The sequence below is a fragment of the Oculina patagonica genome, chromosome 7 (assembly GCF_052425735.1).
Source record: "Oculina patagonica isolate OP01 chromosome 7, crgOcupat, whole genome shotgun sequence".
In the NCBI taxonomy this organism is placed as follows: Eukaryota; Metazoa; Cnidaria; class Anthozoa; order Scleractinia; family Oculinidae; genus Oculina; species Oculina patagonica.
In genome coordinates this window covers 16,405,010-16,425,901 of record NC_135764.1, presented here as the reverse complement: position 1 = coordinate 16,425,901, position 20,892 = coordinate 16,405,010, and the positions used below count along the sequence as shown (strand labels likewise).

The window sequence follows — 20,892 nt, the reverse complement described above, 5'->3', positions numbered from 1 at the left end:
ATTACCACAAATCATCAAAAAGGTTTAACATACCAGAGATTTCAAACCATGAATCAATTTCCAGACAGGACAGTCTTGTTTGCTTTGTGTTTCTCATTGCCATGTGTGTTATAACACAAAAAACAAAGAATGTTAGAAACAGTTTATAACTAACTACAGTTTGAGTACAGTAAAAATTCACTTTCTACTAAAGCTTATCATAACATTTGTCTACTTTACATAGAACGTATCTGACATAGTTAACTGATATATTTCTTGCTTTTGTTGCCTTTTTCAGAAAAAGGTGACGTAACAATTCAACCACAAGAAGACTCGTTGTCATTCGTTAAAAGACGAAGAACAGATCGACTTGTACTGATTCTGGTCATTTGACGAATCACGTAATCGGTTAAAATACTAACGGAAAAGAGAACTCGGACGAAAATTACAATTTCCCAGAGAAAACTTGTTATCTGAAAAGAACTCAAAAACTTTTACTTGAAATGTTTAACATGAGTGGAAAGTTTGGATCACACAAGTGCACACAAACCCTTGCATGGGATACTGGTGATCAGGAATTTTGGACTCTCATAGACTCTCTTGTAAACCAGGCGGTTTTCAAATATATAAATATAATCATCGAGCCCAAAAAACGCAGCCGAAGAACACCTTCGGTGATTTTACCAAATATCTACATGAAGATTGTTGCATGAACTAGGATCACCAAACCATCCAACCCTTTTTCACTGACCAGCCGTCCTTACGACTTAATAAAACAAGGAGAATGCGAATATCAACGTCTAATACTGGTCAGATGACGAATCAAGTAATCACGTGAAATACGGACGAAAATGAAAACTCGGACGGAAATTAAAATCGCCTAGAAGAAACTTGTTATCTTTAAGGAACTTGTGAACTTTCACCCGAAGCGGTTAACATGACTGAAAAGTTTGGATTCCACAAGTACACACAAACCCTTGCGTGGGATACTGGTGATCAGGAATTTTGGACTCTCATAGACTCTCTTGTAAACCAGGCGGTTTTCAAATATATAAATATAATCATCGAGCCCCAAAAACGCAGCCGAAGAACACCTTCGGTGATTTTACCAAATATCTACATGAAGAGTGTTGCATGAACTAGGATCACCAAATCACCTAACCCTATTTCACTGACCTGCCGTGCTTAACACGTAAAAAAGAACAAGGAGAATGCGAACATCATCGTGTAATGCTGGTCAGTTGACGAATCAAGTAATCGCGCGAAATACCAACGAAAATGAAAACTCCGACGAAAACCAAAATGGCCTAGAGCAACCTTACTCTATCTTTACGGTGCTTGACGAACATTCACTTGAAGCAGTCAAGAGGACTGTAAAATTTGGCTAAAACAGGTGCACACAAACCCTTGCATGGGATACTAGTCACCAGAAAAAAAAACACCTAACCCTATTTCACTGAGCTGCTGTGCCAGCGATTAGAAAAACAAGTAAGAGAATGCTTACAATGTATAAGGACACCATCATTACATGAAAAGATACAACAAAGAAGCTCGTAATTACCACAAATTCATCAAAAAAGGTTTAACATACCAGAGATTTCAAACCATGAATCAATTTCCAGACAGGACAGTCTTGTTTGCTTTGTGTTTCTCATTGCCATGTTTGTTATAACACAAAAAACAAAGAATGTTAGAAACAGCTTATAACTAACTACAGTTTGAGTACAGTAAAAATTCACTTTCTACTAAAGCTTATCATAACATTTGTCTACTTTACATAGAACGTATCTGACATAGTTAACTGATATATTTCTTGCTTTTGTTGCCTTTTTCAGAAAAAGGTGACGTAACAATTCAACCACAAGAAGACTCGTTGTCATTCGTTAAAAGACGAAGAAAACAGATCGACTTGTACTGATTCTGGACCAAATCTCATTTGACGAATCACGTAATCGGTTAAAATACTAACGGAAAAGAGAACTCGGACGAAAATTACAATTTCCCAGAGAAAACTTGTTATCTGAAAAGAACTCAAAAACTTTTACTTGAAATGTTTAACACGAGTGGAAAGTTTGGATCACACAAGTGCACACAAACCCTTGCATGGGATACTGGTGATCAGGAATTTTGGACTCTCATAGACTCTCTTGTAAACCAGGCGGTTTTCAAATATATAAATATAATCATCGAGCCCAAAAAACGCAGCCGAAGAACACCTTCGGTGATTTTACCAAATATCTACATGAAGATTGTTGCATGAACTAGGATCACCAAACCATCCAACCCTTTTTCACTGACCAGCCGTGCTTACGACTTAATAAAACAAGGAGAATGCGAATATCAACGTCTAATACTGGTCAGATGACGAATCAAGTAATCACGTGAAATACGGACGAAAATGAAAACTCGGACGGAAATTAAAATCGCCTAGAAGAAACTTGTTATCTTTAAGGAACTTGTGAACTTTCACCCGAAGCGGTTAACATGACTGAAAAGTTTGGATTCCACAAGTACACACAAACCCTTGCATGGGATACTGGTGATCAGGAATTTTGGACTACAGAAGAATTTCCTCATAGACTCTCTTGTAAACCAGGCGGTTTTCAAATATATAAATATAATCATCGAGCCCCAAAAACGCAGCCGAAGAACACCTTCGGTGATTTTACCAAATATCTACATGAAGAGTGTTGCATGAACTAGGATCACCAAATCACCTAACCCTATTTCACTGACCTGCCGTGCTTAACACGTAAAAAAGAACAAGGAGAATGCGAACATCATCGTGTAATGCTGGTCAGTTGACGAATCAAGTAATCGCGCGAAATACCAACGAAAATGAAAACTCCGACGAAAACCAAAATGGCCTAGAGCAACCTTACTCTATCTTTACGGTGCTTGACGAACATTCACTTGAAGCAGTCAAGAGGACTGTAAAATTTGGCTAAAACAGGTGCACACAAACCCTTGCATGGGATACTAGTCACCAGAGAAAAAAACACCTAACCCTATTTCACTGAGCTGCTGTGCCAACGATTAGAAAAACAAGTAAGAGAATGCTTACAATGTATAAGGACACAATCATTACATGAAAAGATACAACAAAGAAGCTCGTAATTACCACAAACTCATCAAAAAAGGTTTAACATACCAGAGATTTCAAACCATGAATCAATTTCCAGACAGGACAGTCTTGTTTGCTTTGTGTTTCTCATTGCCATGTTTGTTATAACACAAAAAACAAAGAATGTTAGAAACAGCTTATAACTAACTACAGTTTGAGTACAGTAAAAATTCACTTTCTACTAAAGCTTATCATAACATTTGTCTACTTTACATAGAACGTATCTGACATAGTTAACTGATATATTTCTTGCTTTTGTTGCCTTTTTCAGAAAAAGGTGACGTAACAATTCAACCAGAAGAAGACTCGTTGTCATTCGTTAAAAGACGAAGAACAGATCGACTTGTACTGATTCTGGTCATTTGACGAATCACGTAATCGGTTAAAATACTAACGGAAAAGAGAACTCGGACGAAAATTACAATTTCCCAGAGAAAACTTGTTATCTGAAAAGAACTCAAAAACTTTTACTTGAAATGTTTAACACGAGTGGAAAGTTTGGAACACACAAGTGCACACAAACCCTTGCATGGGATACTGGTGATCAGGAATTTTGGACTCTCATAGACTCTCTTGTAAACCAGGCGGTTTTCAAATATATAAATATAATCATCGAGCCCAAAAAACGCAGCCGAAGAACACCTTCGGTGATTTTACCAAATATCTACATGAAGATTGTTGCATGAACTAGGATCACCAAACCATCCAACCCTTTTTCACTGACCAGCCGTGCTTACGACTTAATAAAACAAGGAGAATGCGAATATCAACGTCTAATACTGGTCAGATGACGAATCAAGTAATCACGTGAAATACGGACGAAAATGAAAACTCGGACGGAAATTAAAATCGCCTAGAAGAAACTTGTTATCTTTAAGGAACTTGTGAACTTTCACCCGAAGCGGTTAACATGACTGAAAAGTTTGGATTCCACAAGTACACACAAACCCTTGCATGGGATACTGGTGATCAGGAATTTTGGACTCTCATAGACTCTCTTGTAAACCAGGCGGTTTTCAAATATATAAATATAATCATCGAGCCCCAAAAACGCAGCCGAAGAACACCTTCGGTGATTTTACCAAATATCTACATGAAGAGTGTTGCATGAACTAGGATCACCAAATCACCTAACCCTATTTCACTGACCTGCCGTGCTTAACACGTAAAAAAGAACAAGGAGAATGCGAACATCATCGTGTAATGCTGGTCAGTTGACGAATCAAGTAATCGCGCGAAATACCAACGAAAATGAAAACTCCGACGAAAACCAAAATGGCCTAGAGCAACCTTACTCTATCTTTACGGTGCTTGACGAACATTCACTTGAAGCAGTCAAGAGGACTGTAAAATTTGGCTAAAACAGGTGCACACAAACCCTTGCATGGGATACTAGTCACCAGAAAAAAAAAACACCTAACCCTATTTCACTGAGCTGCTGTGCCAACGATTAGAAAAACAAGTAAGAGAATGCTTACAATGTATAAGGACACCATCATTACATGAAAAGATACAACAAAGAAGCTCGTAATTACCACAAATTCATCAAAAAAGGTTTAACATACCAGAGATTTCAAACCATGAATCAATTTCCAGACAGGACAGTCTTGTTTGCTTTGTGTTTCTCATTGCCATGTTTGTTATAACACAAAAAACAAAGAATGTTAGAAACAGCTTATAACTAACTACAGTTTGAGTACAGTAAAAATTCACTTTCTACTAAAGCTTATCATAACATTTGTCTACTTTACATAGAACGTATCTGACATAGTTAACTGATATATTTCTTGCTTTTGTTGCCTTTTTCAGAAAAAGGTGACGTAACAATTCAACCACAAGAAGACTCGTTGTCATTCGTTAAAAGACGAAGAACAGATCGACTTGTACTGATTCTGGTCATTTGACGAATCACGTAATCGGTTAAAATACTAACGTTAAAGAGAACTCGGACGAAAATTACAATTTCCCAGAGAAAACTTGTTATCTGAAAAGAACTCAAAAACGTTTTACTTGAAATGTTTAACACGAGTGGAAAGTTTGGAACACACAAGTGCACACAAACCCTTGCATGGGATACTGGTGATCAGGAATTTTGGACTCTCATAGACTCTCTTGTAAACCAGGCGGTTTTCAAATATATAAATATAATCATCGAGCCCAAAAAACGCAGCCGAAGAACACCTTCGGTGATTTTACCAAATATCTACATGAAGATTGTTGCATGAACTAGGATCACCAAACCATCCAACCCTTTTTCACTGACCAGCCGTGCTTACGACTTAATAAAACAAGGAGAATGCGAATATCAACGTCTAATACTGGTCAGATGACGAATCAAGTAATCACGTGAAATACGGACGAAAATGAAAACTCGGACGGAAATTAAAATCGCCTAGAAGAAACTTGTTATCTTTAAGGAACTTGTGAACTTTCACCCGAAGCGGTTCGTAACATGACTGAAAAGTTTGGATTCCACAAGTACACACAAACCCTTGCATGGGATACTGGTGATCAGGAATTTTGGACTCTCATAGACTCTCTTGTAAACCAGGCGGTTTTCAAATATATAAATATAATCATCGAGCCCCAAAAACGCAGCCGAAGAACACCTTCGGTGATTTTACCAAATATCTACATGAAGAGTGTTGCATGAACTAGGATCACCAAATCACCTAACCCTATTTCACTGACCTGCCGTGCTTAACACGTAAAAAAGAACAAGGAGAATGCGAACATCATCGTGTAATGCTGGTCAGTTGACGAATCAAGTAATCGCGCGAAATACCAACGAAAATGAAAACTCCGACGAAAACCAAAATGGCCTAGAGCAACCTTACTCTATCTTTACGGTGCTTGACGAACATTCACTTGAAGCAGTCAAGAGGACTGTAAAATTTGGCTAAAACAGGTGCACACAAACCCTTGCATGGGATACTAGTCACCAGAAAAAAAAAACACCTAACCCTATTTCACTGAGCTGCTGTGCCAACGATTAGAAAAACAAGTAAGAGAATGCTTACAATGTATAAGGACACCATCATTACATGAAAAGATACAACAAAGAAGCTCGTAATTACCACAAATTCATCAAAAAAGGTTTAACATACCAGAGATTTCAAACCATGAATCAATTTCCAGACAGGACAGTCTTGTTTGCTTTGTGTTTCTCATTGCCATGTTTGTTATAACACAAAAAACAAAGAATGTTAGAAACAGCTTATAACTAACTACAGTTTGAGTACAGTAAAAATTCACTTTCTACTAAAGCTTATCATAACATTTGTCTACTTTACATAGAACGTATCTGACATAGTTAACTGATATATTTCTTGCTTTTGTTGCCTTTTTCAGAAAAAGGTGACGTAACAATTCAACCAGAAGAAGACTCGTTGTCATTCGTTAAAAGACGAAGAACAGATCGACTTGTACTGATTCTGGTCATTTGACGAATCACGTAATCGGTTAAAATACTAACGGAAAAGAGAACTCGGACGAAAATTACAATTTCCCAGAGAAAACTTGTTATCTGAAAAGAACTCAAAAACTTTTACTTGAAATGTTTAACACGAGTGGAAAGTTTGGAACACACAAGTGCACACAAACCCTTGCATGGGATACTGGTGATCAGGAATTTTGGACTCTCATAGACTCTCTTGTAAACCAGGCGGTTTTCAAATATATAAATATAATCATCGAGCCCAAAAAACGCAGCCGAAGAACACCTTCGGTGATTTTACCAAATATCTACATGAAGATTGTTGCATGAACTAGGATCACCAAACCATCCAACCCTTTTTCACTGACCAGCCGTGCTTACGACTTAATAAAACAAGGAGAATGCGAATATCAACGTCTAATACTGGTCAGATGACGAATCAAGTAATCACGTGAAATACGGACGAAAATGAAAACTCGGACGGAAATTAAAATCGCCTAGAAGAAACTTGTTATCTTTAAGGAACTTGTGAACTTTCACCCGAAGCGGTTCGTAACATGACTGAAAAGTTTGGATTCCACAAGTACACACAAACCCTTGCATGGGATACTGGTGATCAGGAATTTTGGACTCTCATAGACTCTCTTGTAAACCAGGCGGTTTTCAAATATATAAATATAATCATCGAGCCCCAAAAACGCAGCCGAAGAACACCTTCGGTGATTTTACCAAATATCTACATGAAGAGTGTTGCATGAACTAGGATCACCAAATCACCTAACCCTATTTCACTGACCTGCCGTGCTTAACACGTAAAAAAGAACAAGGAGAATGCGAACATCATCGTGTAATGCTGGTCAGTTGACGAATCAAGTAATCGCGCGAAATACCAACGAAAATGAAAACTCCGACGAAAACCAAAATGGCCTAGAGCAACCTTACTCTATCTTTACGGTGCTTGACGAACATTCACTTGAAGCAGTCAAGAGGACTGTAAAATTTGGCTAAAACAGGTGCACACAAACCCTTGCATGGGATACTAGTCACCAGAAAAAAAAAAACACCTAACCCTATTTCACTGAGCTGCTGTGCCAACGATTAGAAAAACAAGTAAGAGAATGCTTACAATGTATAAGGACACCATCATTACATGAAAAGATACAACAAAGAAGCTCGTAATTACCACAAATTCATCAAAAAAGGTTTAACATACCAGAGATTTCAAACCATGAATCAATTTCCAGACAGGACAGTCTTGTTTGCTTTGTGTTTCTCATTGCCATGTTTGTTATAACACAAAAAACAAAGAATGTTAGAAACAGCTTATAACTAACTACAGTTTGAGTACAGTAAAAATTCACTTTCTACTAAAGCTTATCATAACATTTGTCTACTTTACATAGAACGTATCTGACATAGTTAACTGATATATTTCTTGCTTTTGTTGCCTTTTTCAGAAAAAGGTGACGTAACAATTCAACCACAAGAAGACTCGTTGTCATTCGTTAAAAGACGAAGAACAGATCGACTTGTACTGATTCTGGTCATTTGACGAATCACGTAATCGGTTAAAATACTAACGTTAAAGAGAACTCGGACGAAAATTACAATTTCCCAGAGAAAACTTGTTATCTGAAAAGAACTCAAAAACGTTTACTTGAAATGTTTAACACGAGTGGAAAGTTTGGAACACACAAGTGCACACAAACCCTTGCATGGGATACTGGTGATCAGGAATTTTGGACTCTCATAGACTCTCTTGTAAACCAGGCGGTTTTCAAATATATAAATATAATCATCGAGCCCAAAAAACGCAGCCGAAGAACACCTTCGGTGATTTTACCAAATATCTACATGAAGATTGTTGCATGAACTAGGATCACCAAACCATCCAACCCTTTTTCACTGACCAGCCGTGCTTACGACTTAATAAAACAAGGAGAATGCGAATATCAACGTCTAATACTGGTCAGATGACGAATCAAGTAATCACGTGAAATACGGACGAAAATGAAAACTCGGACGGAAATTAAAATCGCCTAGAAGAAACTTGTTATCTTTAAGGAACTTGTGAACTTTCACCCGAAGCGGTTCGTAACATGACTGAAAAGTTTGGATTCCACAAGTACACACAAACCCTTGCATGGGATACTGGTGATCAGGAATTTTGGACTCTCATAGACTCTCTTGTAAACCAGGCGGTTTTCAAATATATAAATATAATCATCGAGCCCCAAAAACGCAGCCGAAGAACACCTTCGGTGATTTTACCAAATATCTACATGAAGAGTGTTGCATGAACTAGGATCACCAAATCACCTAACCCTATTTCACTGACCTGCCGTGCTTAACACGTAAAAAAGAACAAGGAGAATGCGAACATCATCGTGTAATGCTGGTCAGTTGACGAATCAAGTAATCGCGCGAAATACCAACGAAAATGAAAACTCCGACGAAAACCAAAATGGCCTAGAGCAACCTTACTCTATCTTTACGGTGCTTGACGAACATTCACTTGAAGCAGTCAAGAGGACTGTAAAATTTGGCTAAAACAGGTGCACACAAACCCTTGCATGGGATACTAGTCACCAGAAAAAAAAAACACCTAACCCTATTTCACTGAGCTGCTGTGCCAACGATTAGAAAAACAAGTAAGAGAATGCTTACAATGTATAAGGACACCATCATTACATGAAAAGATACAACAAAGAAGCTCGTAATTACCACAAATTCATCAAAAAAGGTTTAACATACCAGAGATTTCAAACCATGAATCAATTTCCAGACAGGACAGTCTTGTTTGCTTTGTGTTTCTCATTGCCATGTTTGTTATAACACAAAAAACAAAGAATGTTAGAAACAGCTTATAACTAACTACAGTTTGAGTACAGTAAAAATTCACTTTCTACTAAAGCTTATCATAACATTTGTCTACTTTACATAGAACGTATCTGACATAGTTAACTGATATATTTCTTGCTTTTGTTGCCTTTTTCAGAAAAAGGTGACGTAACAATTCAACCACAAGAAGACTCGTTGTCATTCGTTAAAAGACGAAGAACAGATCGACTTGTACTGATTCTGGTCATTTGACGAATCACGTAATCGGTTAAAATACTAACGTTAAAGAGAACTCGGACGAAAATTACAATTTCCCAGAGAAAACTTGTTATCTGAAAAGAACTCAAAAACGTTTACTTGAAATGTTTAACACGAGTGGAAAGTTTGGAACACACAAGTGCACACAAACCCTTGCATGGGATACTGGTGATCAGGAATTTTGGACTCTCATAGACTCTCTTGTAAACCAGGCGGTTTTCAAATATATAAATATAATCATCGAGCCCAAAAAACGCAGCCGAAGAACACCTTCGGTGATTTTACCAAATATCTACATGAAGATTGTTGCATGAACTAGGATCACCAAACCATCCAACCCTTTTTCACTGACCAGCCGTGCTTACGACTTAATAAAACAAGGAGAATGCGAATATCAACGTCTAATACTGGTCAGATGACGAATCAAGTAATCACGTGAAATACGGACGAAAATGAAAACTCGGACGGAAATTAAAATCGCCTAGAAGAAACTTGTTATCTTTAAGGAACTTGTGAACTTTCACCCGAAGCGGTTCGTAACATGACTGAAAAGTTTGGATTCCACAAGTACACACAAACCCTTGCATGGGATACTGGTGATCAGGAATTTTGGACTCTCATAGACTCTCTTGTAAACCAGGCGGTTTTCAAATATATAAATATAATCATCGAGCCCCAAAAACGCAGCCGAAGAACACCTTCGGTGATTTTACCAAATATCTACATGAAGAGTGTTGCATGAACTAGGATCACCAAATCACCTAACCCTATTTCACTGACCTGCCGTGCTTAACACGTAAAAAAGAACAAGGAGAATGCGAACATCATCGTGTAATGCTGGTCAGTTGACGAATCAAGTAATCGCGCGAAATACCAACGAAAATGAAAACTCCGACGAAAACCAAAATGGCCTAGAGCAACCTTACTCTATCTTTACGGTGCTTGACGAACATTCACTTGAAGCAGTCAAGAGGACTGTAAAATTTGGCTAAAACAGGTGCACACAAACCCTTGCATGGGATACTAGTCACCAGAAAAAAAAAAACACCTAACCCTATTTCACTGAGCTGCTGTGCCAACGATTAGAAAAACAAGTAAGAGAATGCTTACAATGTATAAGGACACCATCATTACATGAAAAGATACAACAAAGAAGCTCGTAATTACCACAAATTCATCAAAAAAGGTTTAACATACCAGAGATTTCAAACCATGAATCAATTTCCAGACAGGACAGTCTTGTTTGCTTTGTGTTTCTCATTGCCATGTTTGTTATAACACAAAAAACAAAGAATGTTAGAAACAGCTTATAACTAACTACAGTTTGAGTACAGTAAAAATTCACTTTCTACTAAAGCTTATCATAACATTTGTCTACTTTACATAGAACGTATCTGACATAGTTAACTGATATATTTCTTGCTTTTGTTGCCTTTTTCAGAAAAAGGTGACGTAACAATTCAACCAGAAGAAGACTCGTTGTCATTCGTTAAAAGACGAAGAACAGATCGACTTGTACTGATTCTGGTCATTTGACGAATCACGTAATCGGTTAAAATACTAACGTTAAAGAGAACTCGGACGAAAATTACAATTTCCCAGAGAAAACTTGTTATCTGAAAAGAACTCAAAAACGTTTACTTGAAATGTTTAACACGAGTGGAAAGTTTGGAACACACAAGTGCACACAAACCCTTGCATGGGATACTGGTGATCAGGAATTTTGGACTCTCATAGACTCTCTTGTAAACCAGGCGGTTTTCAAATATATAAATATAATCATCGAGCCCAAAAAACGCAGCCGAAGAACACCTTCGGTGATTTTACCAAATATCTACATGAAGATTGTTGCATGAACTAGGATCACCAAACCATCCAACCCTTTTTCACTGACCAGCCGTGCTTACGACTTAATAAAACAAGGAGAATGCGAATATCAACGTCTAATACTGGTCAGATGACGAATCAAGTAATCACGTGAAATACGGACGAAAATGAAAACTCGGACGGAAATTAAAATCGCCTAGAAGAAACTTGTTATCTTTAAGGAACTTGTGAACTTTCACCCGAAGCGGTTCGTAACATGACTGAAAAGTTTGGATTCCACAAGTACACACAAACCCTTGCATGGGATACTGGTGATCAGGAATTTTGGACTCTCATAGACTCTCTTGTAAACCAGGCGGTTTTCAAATATATAAATATAATCATCGAGCCCCAAAAACGCAGCCGAAGAACACCTTCGGTGATTTTACCAAATATCTACATGAAGAGTGTTGCATGAACTAGGATCACCAAATCACCTAACCCTATTTCACTGACCTGCCGTGCTTAACACGTAAAAAAGAACAAGGAGAATGCGAACATCATCGTGTAATGCTGGTCAGTTGACGAATCAAGTAATCGCGCGAAATACCAACGAAAATGAAAACTCCGACGAAAACCAAAATGGCCTAGAGCAACCTTACTCTATCTTTACGGTGCTTGACGAACATTCACTTGAAGCAGTCAAGAGGACTGTAAAATTTGGCTAAAACAGGTGCACACAAACCCTTGCATGGGATACTAGTCACCAGAAAAAAAAAACACCTAACCCTATTTCACTGAGCTGCTGTGCCAACGATTAGAAAAACAAGTAAGAGAATGCTTACAATGTATAAGGACACCATCATTACATGAAAAGATACAACAAAGAAGCTCGTAATTACCACAAATTCATCAAAAAAGGTTTAACATACCAGAGATTTCAAACCATGAATCAATTTCCAGACAGGACAGTCTTGTTTGCTTTGTGTTTCTCATTGCCATGTTTGTTATAACACAAAAAACAAAGAATGTTAGAAACAGCTTATAACTAACTACAGTTTGAGTACAGTAAAAATTCACTTTCTACTAAAGCTTATCATAACATTTGTCTACTTTACATAGAACGTATCTGACATAGTTAACTGATATATTTCTTGCTTTTGTTGCCTTTTTCAGAAAAAGGTGACGTAACAATTCAACCAGAAGAAGACTCGTTGTCATTCGTTAAAAGACGAAGAACAGATCGACTTGTACTGATTCTGGTCATTTGACGAATCACGTAATCGGTTAAAATACTAACGTTAAAGAGAACTCGGACGAAAATTACAATTTCCCAGAGAAAACTTGTTATCTGAAAAGAACTCAAAAACGTTTACTTGAAATGTTTAACACGAGTGGAAAGTTTGGAACACACAAGTGCACACAAACCCTTGCATGGGATACTGGTGATCAGGAATTTTGGACTCTCATAGACTCTCTTGTAAACCAGGCGGTTTTCAAATATATAAATATAATCATCGAGCCCAAAAAACGCAGCCGAAGAACACCTTCGGTGATTTTACCAAATATCTACATGAAGATTGTTGCATGAACTAGGATCACCAAACCATCCAACCCTTTTTCACTGACCAGCCGTGCTTACGACTTAATAAAACAAGGAGAATGCGAATATCAACGTCTAATACTGGTCAGATGACGAATCAAGTAATCACGTGAAATACGGACGAAAATGAAAACTCGGACGGAAATTAAAATCGCCTAGAAGAAACTTGTTATCTTTAAGGAACTTGTGAACTTTCACCCGAAGCGGTTCGTAACATGACTGAAAAGTTTGGATTCCACAAGTACACACAAACCCTTGCATGGGATACTGGTGATCAGGAATTTTGGACTCTCATAGACTCTCTTGTAAACCAGGCGGTTTTCAAATATATAAATATAATCATCGAGCCCCAAAAACGCAGCCGAAGAACACCTTCGGTGATTTTACCAAATATCTACATGAAGAGTGTTGCATGAACTAGGATCACCAAATCACCTAACCCTATTTCACTGACCTGCCGTGCTTAACACGTAAAAAAGAACAAGGAGAATGCGAACATCATCGTGTAATGCTGGTCAGTTGACGAATCAAGTAATCGCGCGAAATACCAACGAAAATGAAAACTCCGACGAAAACCAAAATGGCCTAGAGCAACCTTACTCTATCTTTACGGTGCTTGACGAACATTCACTTGAAGCAGTCAAGAGGACTGTAAAATTTGGCTAAAACAGGTGCACACAAACCCTTGCATGGGATACTAGTCACCAGAAAAAAAAAACACCTAACCCTATTTCACTGAGCTGCTGTGCCAACGATTAGAAAAACAAGTAAGAGAATGCTTACAATGTATAAGGACACCATCATTATATTTTTAATACCAAAATAAACCATCCTCTGACGTCTGAATAATATTTATTGTTAACAAATGACAATACTCCTACCTGCAAATTGATAATTGGAAGATTAAAAAGACATCTATTGTCCCTCTCTTCCACATTCACGGTCCTTAACAAAATTTAATTTATTATCATGGATGCATTCGTTAAAATAATATAATATGATATGAGTCTGTGTAAATGGAAAACTATTGGTGTCATCACTGTTACTCTTGTTACTGCAATACAAACCATCAGCGATTTACTAAGTTGACATGAAAAGATACAACAAAAAAGCTAGTAATTACCACAAATTCATCAAAAAAGGTTTAACATACCAGAGATTTCAAACCATGAATCAATTTCCAGACAGGAAAGTCTTGTTTGCTTTGTGTTTCTCATTGCCATGTTTGTTATAACACAAAAAACAAAGAATGTTAGAAACAGTTTATAACTAACTACAGTTTGCGTACAGTAAAAATTCACTTTCTACTAAAGCTTATCATAACATTTGTCTACTTTACATAGAACGTATCTGACACAGTTAACTGATATATTTCATGCTTTCGTTGCTGTTTTCAGAAAAAGGTGACGTAACAATTCAACCAGAAGAAGACTCGTTGTCATTCGTTAAAAGACGAAGAACAGATCGACTTGTACTGATTCTGGTCATTTGACGAATCACGTAATCGGTTAAAATACTAACGGAAAAGAGAACTCGGACGAAAATTACAATTTCCCAGAGAAAACTTGTTATCTGAAAAGAACTCAAAACTTTACTTGAAATGTTTAACACGAGTGGAAAGTTTGGATCACACAAGTGCACACAAACCCTTGCATGGGATACTGGTGATCAGGAATTTTGGACTCTCACAGACTCTCTTGTAAACCAGGCGGTTTTCAAATATATAAATATAATCATCGAGCCCAAAAAACGCAGCCGAAGAACACCTTCGGTGATTTTACCAAATATCTACATGAAGAGTGTTGCATGAACTAGGATCACCAAACCATCCAACCCTTTTTCACTGACCAGCTGTGCTTACGATTTAATAAAACAAGGAGAATGCGAATATCAACGTCTAATACTGGTCAGCTGACGAATCAAGTAATCGCGTGAAATAAGGACGAAAATGAAAACTCGGACGGAAATTAAAATCGCCTAGAAGAAACTTGTTATCTTTAAGGAACTTGTGAACTTTCACCCGAAGGGGTTAACATGACTGAAAAGTTTGGATTCCACAAGTACACACAAACCCTTGCATGGGATACTGGTGATCAGGAGTTTTGGACTCTCATCGACTCTCTTGTAAACCAGGCGGTTTTCAAATATATAAATATAATCATCGAGCCCAAAAAACGCAGCCGAAGAACACCTTCGGTGATTTTACCAAATATCTACATGAAGAGTGTTGCATGAACTAGGATCACCAAATCACCTAACCCTATTTCACTGACCTGCCGTGCTTAACACTTAAAAAAGAACAAGAAGAATGCGAACATCATCGTGTAATGCTGGTCAGTTGACGAATCAAGTAATCGCGCGAAATACCAACGAAGATGAGAACTCCGACGAAAACCAAAATGGCCTAGAGTAACCTTGCTCTATCTTTACGGTGCTTGACGAACATTCACTTGAAGCAGTCAAGAGGACTGTAAAATTTGGCTAAAACAGGTGCACTCAAACACTTGCATGGGATACTAGTCACCAGAAAAAAAAACACCTAACCCTATTTCACTGAGCTGCTGTACTAACGATTAGAAAAACAAGTAGGAGAATGCTTACAATGTATAACGACACCATCATTACATGAAAAGATACAACAAAGAAGCTCGTAATTACCACAAATTCATCAAAAAAGGTTAAACATACCAGAGATTTAAAACCATGAATCAATTTCCAGACAGGACAGTCTTGTTTGCTTTGTGTTTCTCATTGCCATGTTTGTTATAACACAAAAACAAAGAATGTTAGACACAGTTTATAACTAACTATAGTTTGAGTACAGTAAAATTTCACTTTCTACTAAAGCTTATCATAACATTTGTCTACTTTACATAGAACGTATCTGACATAGTTAACTGATATATTTCATGCTTTTGTTGCTGTTTTCAGAAAAAGGTGACGTAACAATTCAACCAGAAGAAGACTCGTTGTCATTCGTTAAAAGACGAAGAATAGATCGACTTGTACATTCTGGTCATTTGACGAATCACGTAATCGGTTAAAATACTAACGGAAAAGAGAACTCGGACGAAAATTACAATTTCCCAGAGAAAACTTGTTATCTGAAAAGAACTCGAAAACTTTTACTTGAAATGGTTAACACGAGTGGAAAGTTTGGATCACACAAGTGCACACAAACCCTTGCATGGGATACTGGTGATCAGGAATTTTGGACTCTCATCGACTCTCTTGTAAACCAAGCGGTTTTCAAATATACTGAATATAATCATCGAGCCCCAAAAACGCAGCCGAAAAACACCTTCGGTGATTTTACCAAATATCCGCATGAAGAGTGTTGCATGAACTAGGATCGCCAAATCACCTAACTCTATTTCACTGACCTGCCGTGTTTAACACTTAAAAAAGAACAAGGAGAATGCGAACATCATCGTGTAATGCTGGTCAGTTGACGAATCAAGTAATCGCGCGAAATACCAACGAAAATGAGAACTCCGACGAAAACCAAAATGGCCTAGAGTAACCTTGCTCTATCTTTACGGTGCTTGACGAACATTCACTTGAAGCAGTCAAGAGGACTGTAAAATTTGGCTAAAACAGGTGCACACAAACCCTTGCATGGGATACTAGTCACCAGAAAAAAAAACACCTAACCCTATTTCACTGAGCTGCCGTGCCAACGATTAGAAAAACAAGTAAGAGAATGCTTACAATGTATAAGGACACCATCATTATATTTTTAATACCAAAATAAAGCCATCCTCTGACGTCTGAATAATTATGTTATTGTTAACAAATGACAATGACTCCTACCTTCAAATGTTGATGATTGGAAGATTAAAAAGACATCTATAAAAGTTGCTCCCTGCTCTTCCACATTGCAACTGGCAAACACCTTTAACTCAAACAAAATTAAAAGAATTCCCAATTTAATTATCATGGATGCGTTCGTTAAAATATTATAATATGATATGAGTCTAATGTTTGTAAATGTTAAAACTATTGCTGTCATCACTGTTAACTTCATTCTAAGTTACTGCAATACAAACTGTCAGCAATTTAGTAAGTTGACATGAAAAGATACAACAAAAAAGCTCGTAATTACCACAAATTCATCAAAAAAGGTTTAACATACCAGAGATTTAAAACCATGAATCAATTGCCAGACAGGACAGTCTTGTTTGTTTTGTGATTCTCATTGCCATGTTTGTTATAACACAAAAACAAAGAATGTTAGAAAGAGTTCATAACTAGTTTTAGTACAGTAAATATTCATTTCTACTAAACATTTGTCTACTTTACATAGAACGTATCTGACATAATTAACTGATATATTCATGCTTTTGTTGCTGTTTTGAGAAAAAAAATTACCAACAATTTAACCAGAGGAAGAGTCGTTGTCATTTACTTGAGATCGAAAGGATAATACAACATGTACAAGTAATCTTAAAACGTCATTTGTGAGCTTAAGGCTGATATAACAAGTAACCTTTAAACGTCTTTAGTGAGCTCAAGATAGTATAACAAGTAATCTTAAAACGTCATCGGTGAGCTAAAGGCTGATATAACAAGTAACCTATAAACGTTATTTGTAAGCAAAAGGCTGATTTAACAAGTAACCTTAAAACGCCATTCATGAACGCAAGGCTTATATAACAAGTAATCTAAAAACGGCATTTGTAAGCGCAAGGCTAATATAACAAGTTAATAAAACGCCATTTATGCGCAAGGCTTATATAACAAGTAATCTTAACAAGTCATTTGGGCCGAGCACAAGGCTAATATAACATGTAATCTTAAAACGTCATTTGAGATCGAAAGGATAATATAACAAGTAATCATAAAACGTCATTTGTCAGCGAAAGGCTGATATAACAAGTAACCTTTAAACGTCGTTTGTGAGCGCAAGGCTAATATAACAAGTAACCTTCAAAACGGCATTTGTGAGCGCAAGGCTAATATAACAAGTAACCTTCAAAACGGCATTTGTGAGTGCAAGGCTAATATAGCAGGTAACCTTAAAACGTCATTTGTGAGCGCATGGCAAATATAACAAGTAACCTTAAAACGTCATTTGTGAGCGCAAGGCTAATATAGCAGGTAACCTTCAAACGGCATTTGTGAGCGTAAGGCTAATATAACAAACAACCTTCAAACGTCATTTGTGAGCGCAAGGCTAATAGCTTTCAAATATTTGTAAATGCTGTGCTTTTTGTTCAGCTAAGAGCGCAAGATAACTGGAAGAAGCATGCTAAAAAACAACACTTGTTATCGAACGGCAATTGCAAAAAGCAGGCTAAAAATACCAGTTGTAAGCTCACGGCAGATGCAGAAAAAATATTTTAAATCCTGTAAGGAAGAGGTCACAAAACGTCTCTTTTAATGCATGGCAACTGTGAAAAGTAAGTTAAAATAACACAATTGTTGCCGCACACCTAACACAAGCAGGCTAAAAAACGCAATTTGCAAAAGCACAGCAATGTAGTGCTTTTGTTGTAAATAAAATATTCATTAAATAATGAAAAAATAGCACAGCAATGTAACCAGTGTAGGTTATTTGTGAGGATCAAAAGGTAAGTTGTGAGTGCACATCAATATGAGCACAAGTAGAATATTATGTGTAAGCTAAAAACGACATCAGTCTGAGAGCGCACAAGAATAGTAACAAGAAAGCTTAAACCTTAAATTGTGAGCGCACAGCAACTGTAACAAGTAAGCTAAAAGAATTATATATGACTGTAAGGAAAACACATCATGTCAGCTAAAAACGTCATTTATAAGGGTACTGTAACTGAAAAAAAGAGAAAACAAATGTCTCCCTTGAGTACGCAGCAACTATAACAAGTAAGCTGCAAACGTGAACAGAAACTGACAAGTATGCTAAAAACGTCATTTCTGGACAAACGTCACTTTTAAGAAGTGAGCTAAAATACGCTATTATTGAACAGCAAAACCACCTAATCCTATTTTACTGAGCTGCTGTGCCAACGATTAGAAAACCACACGGGGAATGCTAACAATGTATAAGGACACCATCATAATTCTTAATTCCAAAATAAAGCCATTCTCTGAATAATTATATTGTTGTTAACAAATGACAATGACTCCTACCTGCAAATGTTAAGATCATTGGAAGATTGAAAAAAACATCTAAAAAAAGTTGCTCCTTGCTCTTCCAACTTGCAACCGGCAAACACCTTTAAGTCAAACAAAATTAAAAGAAATTCCAATTAAGCTATTATGGATATAAGACATAAACCACGTGGATTTAGGCATATAAACATGACATCCGCGTTTAAAACGCAAAATTACTGAATAAACTGATGAACGTGCGTACACAACGGAAAGTTTTAATAATACAAGTCAGTCCGCGCGTGCGATTTCCCTTAGCGTGAAGTTTAATGCAGGTTCATATATATGTAAGAAAACAATTAGAAGTCATTATTTCAATAAAAATTTGATAGAATTCTACTAAAACATTTTGATTATTCGATTTCAATTTCTACAAGGTGATTGTTGATTCGGCCGTCGGCCTCGTCAACTATCACTTGATAGAAATCTCGACCTCGGCATAACCTTGTTGAAGACGACTATAGGCAGTTTCCTTTTCCAATTCTGAATCGTAACGACTTTGAGGCAGACCGAGACACTTGCCACCGTAATTTTATCGTTGATGTTGTTGTTTTCAAGAATTTAGCCATGGACATTGCCTCAGTTATAATTCTTTTTAGCTACTGCCCTGCAATTTCGTTAAGCGAGTGTTGTCGGGTTGTTGACAACTAACAGTGGATGACATCGTTGTTTTGATACCATTACATGTAAATGTCAGTGTTTGAAATTGAGTCTTCCTTTATATCACGGGTTCGAGTTTACATGTAATACTTGTAGATAGCGTATTCAGTTAGTATATTGATCAGTAGTACAGCATTAAAAGTACAAAGGATGTCAGCGAAAATACAATGTGACATACCTTGCTTTCAGTTCCTCCAACATAACCTTGTTCGTATTCATTTTCTTGGCTGGAAACAGCGGTTTAAACACATTTATACTTTTTTGTCCTGTTTTCCTGAAATCTCAGTCATTTTCACACAGCAAGCCAGCTAAGCCAAGGCTAAGAAATTAAAGATGACCAGTTGAACAGTTCGAAGTCGGAGACTTTATCGAAACGTGACAAGTCGAGGCGCGACAAGCAAATAATTAGTGAGCATGCAAACTTTGCATAAAAACAACATTAGCATACATTACACACGCCTGGAAAACAGGGAAATACCATCATGCAGCATATACAATACAAGCATCCAAGCGTATATTGCAAACATCTTTGCAATTGTTTGCAAATGCCCAGTCTAGAAGGATTGTTTTGTTGATGTTCTACACCCAACACTGCTTGAACACAGAAAGAAATAATCAAGATTGAGGTGTAGGCCTGTGTGTTATTACAGAGAATTATTGGTCCATGTATTCTATTTAATATAACAAGTAAAAGATGGTTTCCCATGCTCTGTACAAAGGAAAAACCGCTCAAATTCCATCGGGCGTGTACAGTGGCTATATTCTAAAGCCACTGTACACCGGATAGATTTGGAAACGGAGTTTTTGCCTCACAAACGGAAAAATGTATTCCGTCCATACAAATCAGGATAAATTTAAAAACGAACGCTTCATCGCACGCAGCGTTGCAAAGCACAAGCGCAGCTACAGCTAATTAACTTGTTGTTTTTGACAGAGACTACGGGCGTTTCCATTCGGCCAAAAGTTCCGGAAATTTTAGAACAGGAGTAAACGGTACAGACATTTCCTGGAAAAGTTTCCAGAAAACCAGGAAAGTGTTTAAATTTCCGAAAT

General features: G+C 37.2%; 1 protein-coding gene and 1 long non-coding RNA gene across 2 annotated transcripts in view; one reads left to right on the top strand and one right to left on the bottom strand.

Moving 5' to 3' along the window:
* The window catches only part of LOC144659493 (meiosis-specific protein MEI4-like), a 221,261-nt gene that overhangs the window by 77,660 nt on the left and 122,709 nt on the right, over positions 1-20,892 (top strand). The window lies entirely within an intron of this gene.
* LOC144659241 (uncharacterized) lies at positions 16,863-20,087 on the bottom strand. The gene is made up of 3 exons (XR_013571873.1): positions 20,018-20,087; positions 19,159-19,244; positions 16,863-16,942 (listed from the first exon to the last, which is right to left on the bottom strand). It is a non-coding gene; the product is annotated as an uncharacterized LOC144659241 (long non-coding RNA).